Source organism: Amblyraja radiata, chromosome 7, assembly GCF_010909765.2.
Source record: "Amblyraja radiata isolate CabotCenter1 chromosome 7, sAmbRad1.1.pri, whole genome shotgun sequence".
In the NCBI taxonomy this organism is placed as follows: Eukaryota; Metazoa; Chordata; class Chondrichthyes; order Rajiformes; family Rajidae; genus Amblyraja; species Amblyraja radiata.
In genome coordinates this window covers 51196089-51210170 of record NC_045962.1, presented here as the reverse complement: position 1 = coordinate 51210170, position 14082 = coordinate 51196089, and the positions used below count along the sequence as shown (strand labels likewise).

At 41.5% G+C, this 14082-nt stretch overlaps 1 protein-coding gene across 5 annotated transcripts in view; it reads right to left on the bottom strand.

The window, feature by feature from the left end:
- Positions 1–14004, bottom strand: part of ube2f (ubiquitin conjugating enzyme E2 F (putative)) — a 108490-nt gene extending 94486 nt beyond the window's left edge. The window contains exon 1 of one of the 5 annotated variants that reach the window (XM_033024477.1): positions 13624–14004. The gene's annotated coding sequence lies outside the window, so the exon portion shown is untranslated. The remainder of the gene's footprint in view (positions 1–13623) is intronic. The other 4 variants (XM_033024478.1, XM_033024474.1, XM_033024475.1 and 1 more) reach the window with 4 other exon arrangements.
- Positions 14005–14082: the final 78 nt, after the last annotated feature.

Here is a 14082-nt window from a genome sequence, read left to right as displayed (position 1 = left end):
CTCAGACCATCTAGTCCTGGCAACATTCTCATAAATCGTCTCTGTACCGTTGCCAGCTTGACAACATCTTTCCTACAACATGGTGCCCAGAACTGAACATAATACTGTAAATGCCTCACCAACCTCTTATAGAACTGTAACAAGGCCTCCTAACTTCTATACTCAATAGAAGATAGACACAAAAAGATGGAGTAACTCAGCGGGACTGGCAACATCTCTGGAGAGAAGGAATGGGTGACGTTTCGGGATGAGACCCTACTCACTACTTAATACTCTGACTGATGAAGCCCAATGTGCCAAATGCCCTTTTGACCATCCGATCTACCTGTGACTCCACCTTCAAGGAACCATACACCTGCATTCCTAGATCCCTCTGCTCTACAACACTCTCTACAAGATTCACTGTAGATCCTGCCCATGTTAGACTTCCCAAAATGCAACAGCTCACATTTCTCTGTATTAAATTCCATCAACCATTCCTCAACCCACCTAGCCAATCGATCAAGATCCGGCTGCAATCTTTCACAACTATCTTCACTATCTGCAAAACCACCCACTTTCGTATCATCTGCTCATCCACGATGGGATGAGCAAAATTACATTGTAATTACACCCTCTCTGAGCTGGCACCAGTTATTGCATCATACACTATGTTGCTTTCAGAACCTTTCATGGAAATTCCCTTTCTTCTCTCTTCCCCACCCCAGCATTGCAACTGAAAGCAAGATTGATTTTTAACTTTTCTTTGTTCTGATGAAAATTCATTGCAGAACTCGGATTCCCTCTCCACAGCTTCTGTGTGACCTGCAGAGCACTGAACATCTGCAGCTCATTGTTTTTATTTCTTGAATTTCTGGAAATGACCATTTCCTACAAACGAAAAGCATGTAACTGTAAATGACATCCAACTGTTTTACCCATCAGCGCATGACAGCATAAATTGATTAAAGAAACTGAAAACTCATTGGAGAACTTGTGACTGGTACAACCACAATAAAAATGTAGGTCATCAGACATCCTACACAAAATAAAAAAGGATACGGGAAATCCCCTGAACAGTCAACATTGCGGGATATCAGAGCAGCCAATTGTTAGTACAAGCCAAATATCCAGAGGGTGCAAAGGTGATTCACCAGGATTTTGCCTGGATGGAGTGAGAAAACTGACTGGGCTTGATTGCCTGTTCCTGGAGGCCAAGGCATGATATACAAAAATATCTTTGGCATATATACCGCAGTTGGCAGAAATCTTTACCCCATCGCAGAGGTGTCTAAAACTAGAGGGCATAGGTCTAGGGTAAGGACTAAAAGGTTTAGAGGGCATTTGAGACAGATTTTATTTACCCAGAAGGTGGATGGAATCTGGAACACACTGCTCAAGTGTGGCACAAGTCAGATGCATCACAACATTAAGTAGGATCCAGATGAGCACTTCAATCACGACAGAATGCTACAGTATAAGTGCTGCAAATAGGAATTAGTATAGATGGGTACTTAATGGTCAGCAGGACCTGTTTCTGTGCAGTATAAACTTAGAAGATAGAACAGTACAGCACAGAAACCCTTGCACCATTAAACTTTGCCCCTCTGAAATCTGCCCATTTAACTAACTTTCTGTGACTGCCTCTACAGGTTAATAGACGTTGATGGGAGATGCACTTTGTATTTACTAACTCAACGTCCAAACTTAAGCAGTAAAATGCTCAACAATTGCATAGGTACCTTAAGTGAAAATAAAAGATTCTGTGACAACATTCTGAAGCGGGACGGGGAAGTATTGGCAGCAAGCTGGCCAATATCCAACTAACCAAACATAGATTTGATACCCATTATCATGCTATTTGTGGAAGCTTGCTATACACAAATCAGTGCCCACTACAAAATAGTTTAGGAACAAACTGAGATCATGAAATGGTAGAGAAAAAAAGTCCTTTTCCCACTACACAAGATTACCGAATGGAGAAAGGCCAATTAGATCATTGTCCCAACAATGAACATAAAATTAATCCTATTACTCTGGACTCTCGGAATCTCGTTGTTGTGCTTTGCCTTAGTTGATGCAGTGGTCTCTGAATAATACCAAGCAGTAGGGCAAATCTAAGCTCCATCAACTTCCTGCATGCAAAGGTTCTCCAAGCCCCTTTCATCACCAACTTATTGAACACCTTCTACACACAAACTGACTTTATCTTCCCGACGTTAGGAAATTATCTTTTCTTGTATACAGTGAAAATTGCAGAGAATTCTGGACGTAGCCCAGTCCACCACACATTGACTCCATCTATACTTCACTTTGCCTAGGCAAGACCACCAGCATAATCAAGGATGATTCTCACCCCTCACACACTCACTTCTCCCCTTTCCCATCAGGCAAAACACATCCTTCCAGATTCAGAGACAGTTTCTTCCCAGCTGTTATCAGGCAACTGAACTGTTCTCTCACCAACTAGAGAGCGGTCCTGACCGACCATCTACCACATTAGGGACCCTCGGACTATGTTTAAATTGGACTTACTTTATTTTATCTTGCTAAACGTTATTCCCTTTATCCTGCATCTGTACATTGTGGACGACTTGATTGTAATCATGTATAGTCTTTCTGCTGACTAGATAGCATGCAAGGAAAAAGCTTTATCAAAGCATCTGTCCTTTCCTGGAGCCTATGCTGTTTCATCTCTTGCATCTTCCAATGATCTAAGCTGCACCTTCTCGGGCTTAGATGGTTGAACCATTTATTAAAATGTAATTCTTGGGAATACAGGAATGGCTGTCAATGCCAGCATCAATTGCACATTCCCAGTTGCATTCAGTACTTGGAGCAGTAAGCTTAATAAATTACACAATATGGCTTTCTGCTTCCAGTTCAACAACTTTCTCCAGTGTCATTACATGAGGTGTAATTTCATTTCTTATTCCCACCAAAATGCATTTGATCATATACCCCGACTGCATCTACTTAGCATTTCACTAACTCATAAATACATCGTCCTGGCATTTTTGTATAGCTCCCATCACAAATGATTCTGAAAATAGTATTTTGACCATATTAATTTAACCTTGAAATAATTACTCTAAGTGCATATTGACATATAGCATGTAATACCCTTTAGACCACAACATGTCCCCTGGGACCATGTTTTACTCTACCAATTGAAAGGGTGAAAAAAATCAACAGAAACAGACGAGGACACAAAGTGTTGGAGGAACTCAGCGGGTCAGACAGCATCGCTGGAGAACACGGATAGGTGACGTTTTGGGTCGGAACCCTTCTTCAGACCGATTGCCAGGATGGGAAGAATGGAACGTAAGCTGGATGAGAGGAGAGGCAGGGTAAAGCATGGTAGGCGATAGGTAGACACAATCAAGTGGTGGTTTTAATAGGCAGATGGTTGGATATAAGAGCCCATGTCGGGAACACCGGATGCAGTAGATGAGATTAGAGGAAGTGCAGGTGAACATCTGTCTCACTTGGACAGACTGCTGGGGTCCCTGGATGGTGGCAAGGGAGGGGGTATAGGTACAGGTGCTACATCTCCTGTGGTTGCAGGGGAAAGTATCTGCGAGGGGTGGTTTGGGTGGGAAGGGATGAGTGTACCAAGGTGTTGTTTCGGGAGTGGTTTTTACGGAAGGCAGAAAGGGGTGGAGATGTGAAGATGCGACTGGTGGTGGGATCACTTTGGAGGTGGCGGAAATGACGGATGAAGATGTGTTGGATGCGGAGACTGATAGGCAAAAGGTGAGGACCAGGGAACTCTATCTTTGTTCTGTCTGGGGAAAGGGGAGCAAGAGAGGAACTACCTTCTCAGTTGCTAACGATTTTAACTCCCATTCCCATACTGACCGTTCTTTCCTTGGCTTTCTCCATTGCCAGGGTGATGTCACACACAATCTGGAAGAACAGCACATCATATTCTGCTTGGGTAGCCTCTAACTCAAAGGTATGAATATCGAATTCTCCAATATCCCTAACTCAGGTGCACACTCATTTCTCCCACCATCTCCTTTCACCCTAGTCACCCTGCTTCTTTACCCTGGCAAGAGGGCCAGACATGCAGGTGGAACTACAGTGGGAATAATAAAAATAAATCAACTTGACCTCATGTCATCTGTCTGGCATCCTATTAGCACAATAATGATGCAATCACCATGCCCATATAATCAAATGAGGGTGATGAATATTCCAACAAGCTATGTCACATTGTGTGCTAAATATGAACTCGAACACAAATCAGAATGACCAGTACAATTTTGTTCTCATTAACTGCATTATAAAACAGATTTGCATTCTGCACTGCTGGCAAAGAATTGCTGCAAAACTCAGAGAACTGCGGAATTAGAAACAGAGCATTTTTTTCAGCTGGTGTATCACCACATTTATATCCACAGAAGCATTTTCTCACTAAAACATCTCGCATTTTCATTCAATTTCTCACTCCATTAATCAAGCCTTTCGTTAATTGTAAAAGTGCCCCTTATTTCAATCACTACATGTGGCAGCAAGTTTGCAATTTAACCACTTTATGCAATGAATTACTTCCCAAATTGTTTTTACCTGAGCATTTTAGAGTTGCTCCCATATTCTTGACTCACCTGTGAGGAAAGGGTTTGTTTTCTCTCATTCACCTTATCAAACTCTCTTCATAATTTTAGATGGCTTGATCCCATCTCTTCCAAATCTTAACTTTTTAAAAAAGATTCCCAGCCAATCTAATCTTCCCTGATCAGATCAATTCTAGCAATAGGCGTGCAAATCTATTTCGCACTTTTTCTTACATCTTCAGATTCAAAACAAACAAAGTCAGTCCAAGCAACAAGCATAAATTTAATTAAATCGATAAAATATTAGATTTTCTCTGTAAATCACCACTAAAATTTAGTTTTCATACCTTGCGAGCATGAATTTGCATTGCAACTTACAATGATTATGTTTTAATGTACACAGTGCCCCACTCCGAGTAAACATACTGATTTTGACATTGATGCTGTCCCTGACCACTAAACCTGTAAGAAATCAATTACATTGGCAGGAAATACAGAGCCTACTTGATATTCACTGCTGATAACTACCACCTTGAGAATTAAAGACACAAGGCAATTCATGTCTGAAGAAGGGTCTCGACCCGAAACGTCACCTATTCCTTGATCCATAGATGCTGCCTCGCCCACTGAGTTTCTCCAGCATTTTTATCTAGGCAATTCATATGCTAGTTAGAATGGTTATCTTCACCAAGGGAACAGATGGCACTGTGCCATCAGTAAAGGATAATAAACATTGATAATTTAGCAAATCCTGCCAGCCTTACTGTACTGATCACTGTTTCTTGCACAAAGAGGTACCATTCATTACAGCAAGTTGTCAGTTTTGCAAATGGCTGACAAACATCTTTGTATATAGTATGCGCCTAGTTGAGATTAATTGAATTATAATATAGTCCATTCAGTCTTTCAACAGAATGAATATTGATTTTTCTAACACTAAACTGGGTTTTAAATAATATAAATTAATATAGTTTAATATACACCAAAAATGTCTGCACTATATAAACCAGACAGAAAAAGACAAGAGCCATTGACAGACAACAAGAGCACAACATGACAGATCTGTATACAAACCATTGGTACGTTATTAATTTCACTTAAATCAAGGATTCTGTAACTGTGAAGCTGTAACCCGTACAACAATGAACAAATTAACATTCAATAAAGATCACAGTTTTAAAGATTGTTCCATTGCTTAACCAGTGCCAAATCCATTTGTTCAATCAAGTACATCACCTTAGAGTGGGGGAGGAGTATCAAAATATTTAGCAAAATGAGTCATCTCACAATGGTAGTGCAGACAAAAACTCAAGAGCCATTGTATCTGCAACCTCCTCACCCTCCTGCCCAGCTGTCCGAAGCATCCGACTCCATATTATAATCACCAATAAAAAAGCAAGCTCTTCAAAATAATGGTCCAAGTACTAGGCGTTCTAATGGGACTGCCAACTTGAGTAAACACTGAACCCTTACCCCCGAAGACCAGGTCCTACGATTGTTGATGACGGAAATAAGGAAGGCAAGTTGCGAGAGCATAAGGGAACCAGAAAGGGACATGGATAGGTTGAGTGACTATTTTACATTTTTTCCGCACTTATAACCATATAACCATATAACAATTACAGCACGGAAACAGGCCATCTCGGCCCTACAAGTCCGAGCCGAACAATTTTTTTTCCCTTAGTCCCACCTGCCTGCACTCATACCATAACCCTCCATTCCCTTCTCATCTCTTGGCAGACAAAGTCAAAGGCATTTGCAAAATGAATAAAAGTCATGTTGTAGTTTACCACATGATAAATTTAGGAAAAATGTTCAAGATCATGTTAGTTGTACGTCTTGGTATATAATTCTGATTGCAACTCTGGAACTAGTTCCTCATCCTCTGGGAGGCAGTATTTCAGGAGGATCCTTGCAAAGACTTTGGCCATGGCAGAGAGGCACACCTCTCTGTAATTATCACTATCAGACCAACTCCTTTCTTGAAGAGGCTCATGACTAAGTCATCCCCTCGCATGCTTGTCTCTTTCTGGATAAGGTCACCATTTCATCCGAGAGATACACCTCCACCATGTTTCAGAAGGTCAGAGGTCATTTCAGGTGCTCATTGCCGTTTTCAAATACTTAGTGTTCAACTTTGATTGAACAATATTCAATTTATAATAATAACAATTTAGGGCAGTACAGTGGCGCCGCAGTAGAGTTGCTGCCTTACAGCGTTTGTCGTACCGGAGACCCGGGTTCGATCCCGACTTCTAGTGCTATCTGTACGGAGTCTGTACGTTCTCCCCGTGACTGCATGGGTTTTCTCCGGGAACTTCGGTTTCCTCCCACAATCCAAAGACATAGAGGTTTGTAGGTAAATTGGCTTGGTATAAGTGTAAATTGTCCCTAGGGTGTAGGATGGTGTAACTTGCGGGGATCGCTGGTCGATGTGGACTTGGTGAGCCGAAGACCCTGTTTCCGTGCTGTATCTCAAAACTAAACTAAAAATATTTGAGATGAGATTCAATAGCAGTATACAAAATTATGACTGGCTTAGAAAAGGTAGAAAGAAGTTGCCTGCTTTTGTAGATGTGTTAAAGTACTCAAACTTAAAGAAAAAGGTAGGTGTGAGAGAAGTTTTTTCTTTAATATGCAAACTGGTTATGATCTAGAGCTCATTGCCTATAAAAAGTAGAAACATTGAAAGCTATCGCCAATCCCTGTGCGCCAAAGATTGATTGCAAAACTATCAAGAGAGAAGGGGAATAGGATTAACAATATTGTACTGTAAAGAGATGGCACAAAAGGAATGTGTGACGTTTCAGGACGAGACCCTTCTTCAGATTGAAGAAGGGTCTCGGCCCAAAACATCACCGATTCCTTCTCTCCAGAGATGCTGCCTGTCCCGTTGAGTTACTCCAGCATTTTGTGTCTACCTTCAATTTAAACCAGCATCTGCAGTTCTTTCTTACACAAGAAATGGCATAAACTTGATAGACAAAAGTCTTTGTGCCTTAATAATTTTAAAATGTTATGATTCTAAAGCTCCTCTCCATCAGAATATTCCCACCATACTTTCTTTTGATCAGAAATTCCCATCATGCTCCTCTCGATTAGAACTTCCCAACAATTAGTCTGTCAGAAAAGAGAACACTGACATGATGTTTCCACCCAAAAGAATGCCCTTCCTGACAAAACTAGGTACCATCCCACTAGCTGCCCTCTGAAAGAATAGGTTATATCCATCTTGCATAATTTTATTTTTTTTGATTGGAAACTCGCATCCACATTGACTCGCATCCACTCTTCTTCCCAATAAAACCAAGACACCCATTCTCACCTAACATAAATCTCCGCCCTTACACACCCCAACTACAGAACTGCCTATCCACTTACATGATAAAGGGAGCCCACTCACACTGTTTTGATGCAAGATAGTCATGGCCCATTCATGTCGCTACTTTCCTCCAGGTCTACTAATGTTGAATAAGGCTGTCTTCTAGTAAAGGACTAGAAAGTGGAGGAAGCGGTGGGAAATAGTTTAATTGTATCTATTTACCTTGAGTCACCTCATAAATGTTTTAGGAATGGTAATCCAAAATAAATTCGACAGGAATTGCAAGACCTAGACGTCCTCAGCCAAATCATCTCCATCTGATGACGTTGGTAAGATTGTCATTTGTTATTTCCCTATATTCAATTGTAGCTCGTCAACTGCAAACAATGGAATTATTGCTTGCATTGGTGGAACACAAAATATTAATCTTACTCAAAAGTCCCTGAGCAACTCATTTATTGCTGTACAAAAACCTTCTCTGTTGCATTAATTAGAAATTATTAATTCTGCACACAGAAGAAAGGCTGTATCCTGGAGCTAAGTATCATTGCTGATATGTCTGTATAACATGACATTTAGGATTCAACAGAGAGTTTTGAATGACAATTTCAGTCTGTGCCGTCATTTTCATCCAATAACCTCCAGTCACTATTAGAAAGTCTGACTTATTATGTCTTATATTTTCAAGGTTTTAATAAGATTAGCTTTGTTAAGTTCATAAATATTGGCTCACATTCTAAACATCGCATTCCACTTATATCAGCTATTCATTTCTTTGCAATAGTCTATGTTAATGTTTGTATATTTTTGCATACACAATATTCTAAAAGGTCTTTAAAAGTGAGCAGAACTGAACCAAGATACTTTCACTGCATACAGATCTCCACATTCAGAAAACCACGCAAGTAAAACAGATATCCGCTGAATTGCTCCAGCATTTTGTGTCTAGCAGATATTTTTCTCATTGGTAATAGTTGAGAATTTTCCAAATTTAAAACAGTTGTGTATAAAGACGTTCAGGAGATTTATATCAATAACCCAAAGCACAATTCCGTGGCACCATAACACAATTCTGTGGCAGCAATCATACATCAGTCTCCTATACAATAAATAGATCTACATAATAAATATATGGGGGGGGGGGGGGATGCGATCTCGCTGGCTTTCCTCTTTGCACAAAAATCATCCCTGAAACCATTGTACATATCCGTTCTGTTGCACAGCACCAAGTAACAAATGTACAGGCAATCTCTGCATATCTAATCAAAAAACATTACAAAAATAGCTTGCATTACTAAATCTACGGAAACCATAGTGATTACCATGGCAAGACCATAACACTGGTGTTGCTTTAAGACCAAATCGGCAAAACCTATGGCCGGGCAGGAGTGCTGAATTGCTGCCACTGACCCGACTCACAGAGCTCAATGCCCACCCTAAAGCTGCTTGCAGTGCTCAATGGCAGAACCTATGTTTGTGGCATTCAATCCACAACACTTACCACCCTTGCATTTCTAAATCCACAGTACTGATCAGATTGCATGACATCCACACACCAACATTGTCACCACATGAATTACTAAATCCACAGCATTAATTAGCCTCAAATATGAAAACCAAAGCACAAGCCGTATTTGACAATCACAAAACCTTTAGAAATTGCTGGAGCTAAAGCTATAAACATTAATAATATTGTTCCTGCATTCAACATAGTATCAAGAGCAAAATACATTGCCTTACAGTAAATTATTGGTTAATGTTAAAGTACAAATTATTTTTGTGTGTAATCCTTCCTTGGACTTTGTGCAGTGGAGATGGCAGATGGGATAGTGGAAGGCTCCTCATGTAGGATGTTGAAGTCAGGGAGAGTTCCAGCGCCCCTAAGGACTACACCTGCAGGAAGTGCGTTCAACTGCAGCTCCTTATTGACGGCACTGCAGCTGGACGACCTCAGGATTCTCTGGGGGTGTGAGAGTGTTACAGTGAGATGGTCACGCCTAAGGTACAGGCAGAAAGCAGATGGGTGACCACCGAGAAAAGGAGTAGGCAGACTGTGCAGGAATCTCCCAGGGACATTCTCCTCAAGTATGTTCCTTTGGATAGTGTTTGGTGGGATATCCGACCAGGGGAGAGCAGCAGCAGCAGCAACAACAACAACAATCACATCTGTGGAGCAGACCTGGCTCTGTGAGGGAAGGGAAAAGTCAGACAAAGCCACAGTGACCGGAAACTGATCAGTTAGAACAGGCAAGAGATTCTGAGGCAGTAAACAAGACTCCGGGATGGTGTGTTGCCCCTCTAGTGCCAGGGTCCAGAATGTCTCGGAGCAGCTGCAGAAAATTCTCAAGGACAAGCATGAGCACCTGGAATTCATTGTGTACGTTGCCACAAATTACATAAGTAAGAAACGGGATGAGGTCCTGCGGAGTGAATACAGAGAGATAGGCAAAAGATTAAAAAGTAGGACCTCAAGGGCAGTGATATCTGGATTACTCCTGGTGGCACATGCTGGTGAGGGTAGGAATAGGAAGATGGGACTGATGAATGCACGGTTCAGGAATTGGCACGGGGGCAGTATTTCAGAATTTTAGTCAATTTGCAGGCAAAGGTGACCTGTACAAGAAGGGCAAGTTGCACCTGAACTGGAAGGGGACAAAAGGATCCTTGCAGGGAAGACGCAAGAAGGGTCTCGACCCAAAAAGTCACCCATTCTCCAGAGATGCTGCCTGTTCCGAGGCAGGGGTGTGGAAACCGGAGTAGTAGGAGAGAAACTGGAAGAAGAGATTGGAATTTAGAGATTGGGAACTGCAAGTCTCAAAGGTAGGACAGACAGGAAGAAGTGAAGGAATATGCTGAAGTTGATGGGCTGATGTGTGTTTATTTCAATGCGAGGAGTATTGTGGGCATAACAAATGAACTTAGAGCCTGGATCAGTGTTGGGACTATGATGTTTTGGCCATTGCGAAAAGATGGCTAAGAAGGGGACACAACTGACAGCTCAATGTTTCGGGGTTTTGATACTTCATACGTCATAGAGAGGGAGGGAAAAGAGTTGGAGGAATTGCTCTACTAATCAGGGAGACTGTCACTTAGAGAAGACATACTGGAATGTATGTCTGCTGAGGCGATATGGGTACAGTTTAAAAATAAGAAAGGAGCAAACACTCTAATGGGATTCTTCTATAGGCCCTCCAATATCAAGGAGGACATAGAGGAATAGTGAATAGTTATGCAGACAGATCACAGGATGATACCAAAGCAACACCGAGTTGTCTTAGTGGGTGACTATAACTTCCCCAATATTGACTGGGACTTGCACAGTGCCAAAGAGTTTGAGGGGGCAGATAAAAGTCCAGAACAGTGCTTGCATTATTTTCCACTTTCTCATCCTTCAGTGCCATTTTAACGACATACCGTCAGATCGCTCTGCTCCTGCACTCCTTTTCAAGCTGGATTATTTCTATACAATTAACATAATTTTCTGATATGATCATTACCTACTAAATGTAACCCTATGGAAAAAAATTGGTGTCCTTGAGCCTTCTCAATTACAAGACGCAGATCATTGTAGCAACACCCCATTCCTCTTTGGGCCAAAAACTTACTGCTCTAGAAATTGATGCTGGTTACATTTTAGGAACTCTTAGACCGCTCAACTTTCCGTTCCAGTTTACATTATATTCCAGGCATTGCACACATCCTACAGGACAAATCCCACCTCTGACCAGTCTTGTTCTCAAATATCTTTATTTTGCTTGCTTTCAGGTTTTAAAAATATAACCCCTCCAAAGCTAACTTGTTTCAACATTAAGCGTATTGTATGTTAAATACTCTCGTACACAGTACCTCAGCATGTTGTTATGGACACTTATGTCGTATTCTTCAATATTTGCATGAATGCAATATAATCAAGCTAGTGTTTATTGTATTTTGTACTGAAAATATTTGGATTTGAACAAAGGGCAAAATAAGATTTTTAGTCTCATCGACTATGAGTACATATGTTGTGACTCATTCTTTATATGCACCAAGTCAGACCAAAAGTCAGAAAAAAGGAGAAAAGCTAAAAGACAGAAAAAATAAAAGACAAAAAGTTATTACCAGGAAGAAAAGTAGTTCTGACAATAAAAGATGGGATAAAGTCAGTAGAAAGAATTGATTTTGGCTCTGGGTCAATAAATAGAATCATTTAGGTAAAATTAAGGAACAGTAAGGGGCAGGAGTTATCAACAGTCGTAACACAAGGCAAAACATGCACTGAGAAATAAGCAGCACGTCACATGGTAACAGTGATTTGAAGAGACTTTATGTATAGACAACGTAAACAAAAGTGGCACTATAAAGATATAACTCATGGACTGTTTTCAAGATGGTTTTCCTGATTATTATGTTAAAGAGTCAATCATAGAACAGGTTATTTTAATCTTGAATTCTGCAATATGAAAGATTTATTAATAATCCTGTATCAAAAGACTACTATGGAAAGAAATTATATAATAATTTGATCTGAACATTTAAAGTGATTTGGTTTAATTCAAAACCAGGATCTTAAATCTAAACAAAGCAAACTATCAAGGTTAACATGAAGATGTTGGTTATAGAAGATTGGGAAACTATATTAAAAGGATGACAGTAGATAAACAACAGCTACCATTTAAAGAATAATTTACAACAAAATAAAAGCCTAAAAGTAATTGCATTCTAACCAGTCAACAACCTAATTTCAATATGTTATGAAATCAAAGGAATGGCTTATAACATTGTTTGACTATTGGGAAAGTTTCAGAATTCACAAAAAGAGTTCTAAAGTGTTAGATAAGGAAAAGGAAAGTAGAACATAAGAGTAATCTAGCAAGAAATTCAAAAATAGTTTATTAATACTTCTATAGGTATAAGGAGGAAAGTATTAGCCATGGTTAATGTGGATCTTTTACAGACTTGGACAGGAGAAATTACACTGCAAAAAAATGAATTTTCCAGTCTTTTCATTGCAGGTACAAAATAATCGCCCCCCCCCCCCCAAACCCCCACCCCCAAAATAGAGCCATAGACACAGAGGGAAAGAAATAAGAAATAAATGATTTTAAATGATCTCAAAAAGTTAACACAACTGAACATTAAAATACCTTGGACCTGAGTATCTGTATCGCAAGGCTTTCAAAACAATGGCTATAGGAATGTTTCACATACACAGGAAGGTAGCAAACACATTCCCACCATAAAAGATTGGAGGGAGTTGAGAATGACAGACCAATTGGTCTGATAGAAGTAGCAAGAAAATGTTAAAATCCATAATTTAAAAGATAGCAGAACATTTAGAAAACAACAATGGAATTGTGCAGAGGATTGAAGAGGAATTGTCAACATGAAGAGGAATGAGGAATTGTTTTGACAAATATGACACGTTTTTTGAGGTAAGAAGGAACAGGACCGACAAAGAGCTGGGGTGCATTTGGATTTTGAAAGGGCATTAGAGCAGGTGCCACGCGAGGGGTTACTGAACGAAAGTAGATTGACGACGACGTGCCGGTAATCCCAGTGTCGGTTAACGGACAGAAAACAATGAGCAAGAATAAAACGAGGACCGGGTGATGTGACCGCTGGCGCAACGAGGAGACCAGTACTGCAACCCAGACCCGGCCCCCCTGGTGCCCTTGGCAGTGGTTATCCATCGCCGCGAGTCGGGCAGACGCCGGTGCCGTGCGACTGTCCGCCCGTCTCCTGACACCGGTTAGAGGTTGGGAACCGCGCTCTCCGGCCTACCTCGTCTTCCCCCCGCCGCAGAACGCACCAGACGCTCATGCACCATTCCGGCCCGAGCCGGCGACCCTCTGCCTGCCACCAGCCGCGGCAGCGGATACACGACTAGCCAGCGTCCCCTTTGCCAACCCGTTCCCTGGCTCCGGCCGTACGACAGGCCGCTGCCGGAAGACCATGCCGGTCCCACTAGAAAATACTTCCCTCCACTTCCGTGTGGCCGCCGTTTGACGTCTGAGCACCGGGACGAGGATAGTTGAGGCCGCAGCCATTAGCCACCCCGGGTCAGTAGTGGGCTCGAGTGGACGAGAAGCCGTGGTAGCGCCAGGAATCCGGACAGCCACTCAGGGGTCCCTGGTACCGATCCGCTTCTGATTTGCACTTGGGGGAAGGGGAAAGAAACCGGACCTGTGAGCGCGCGTCCGGCGGTTGCCAGCCAGTGGAGGGCGCGGGGTTAGAGACCCT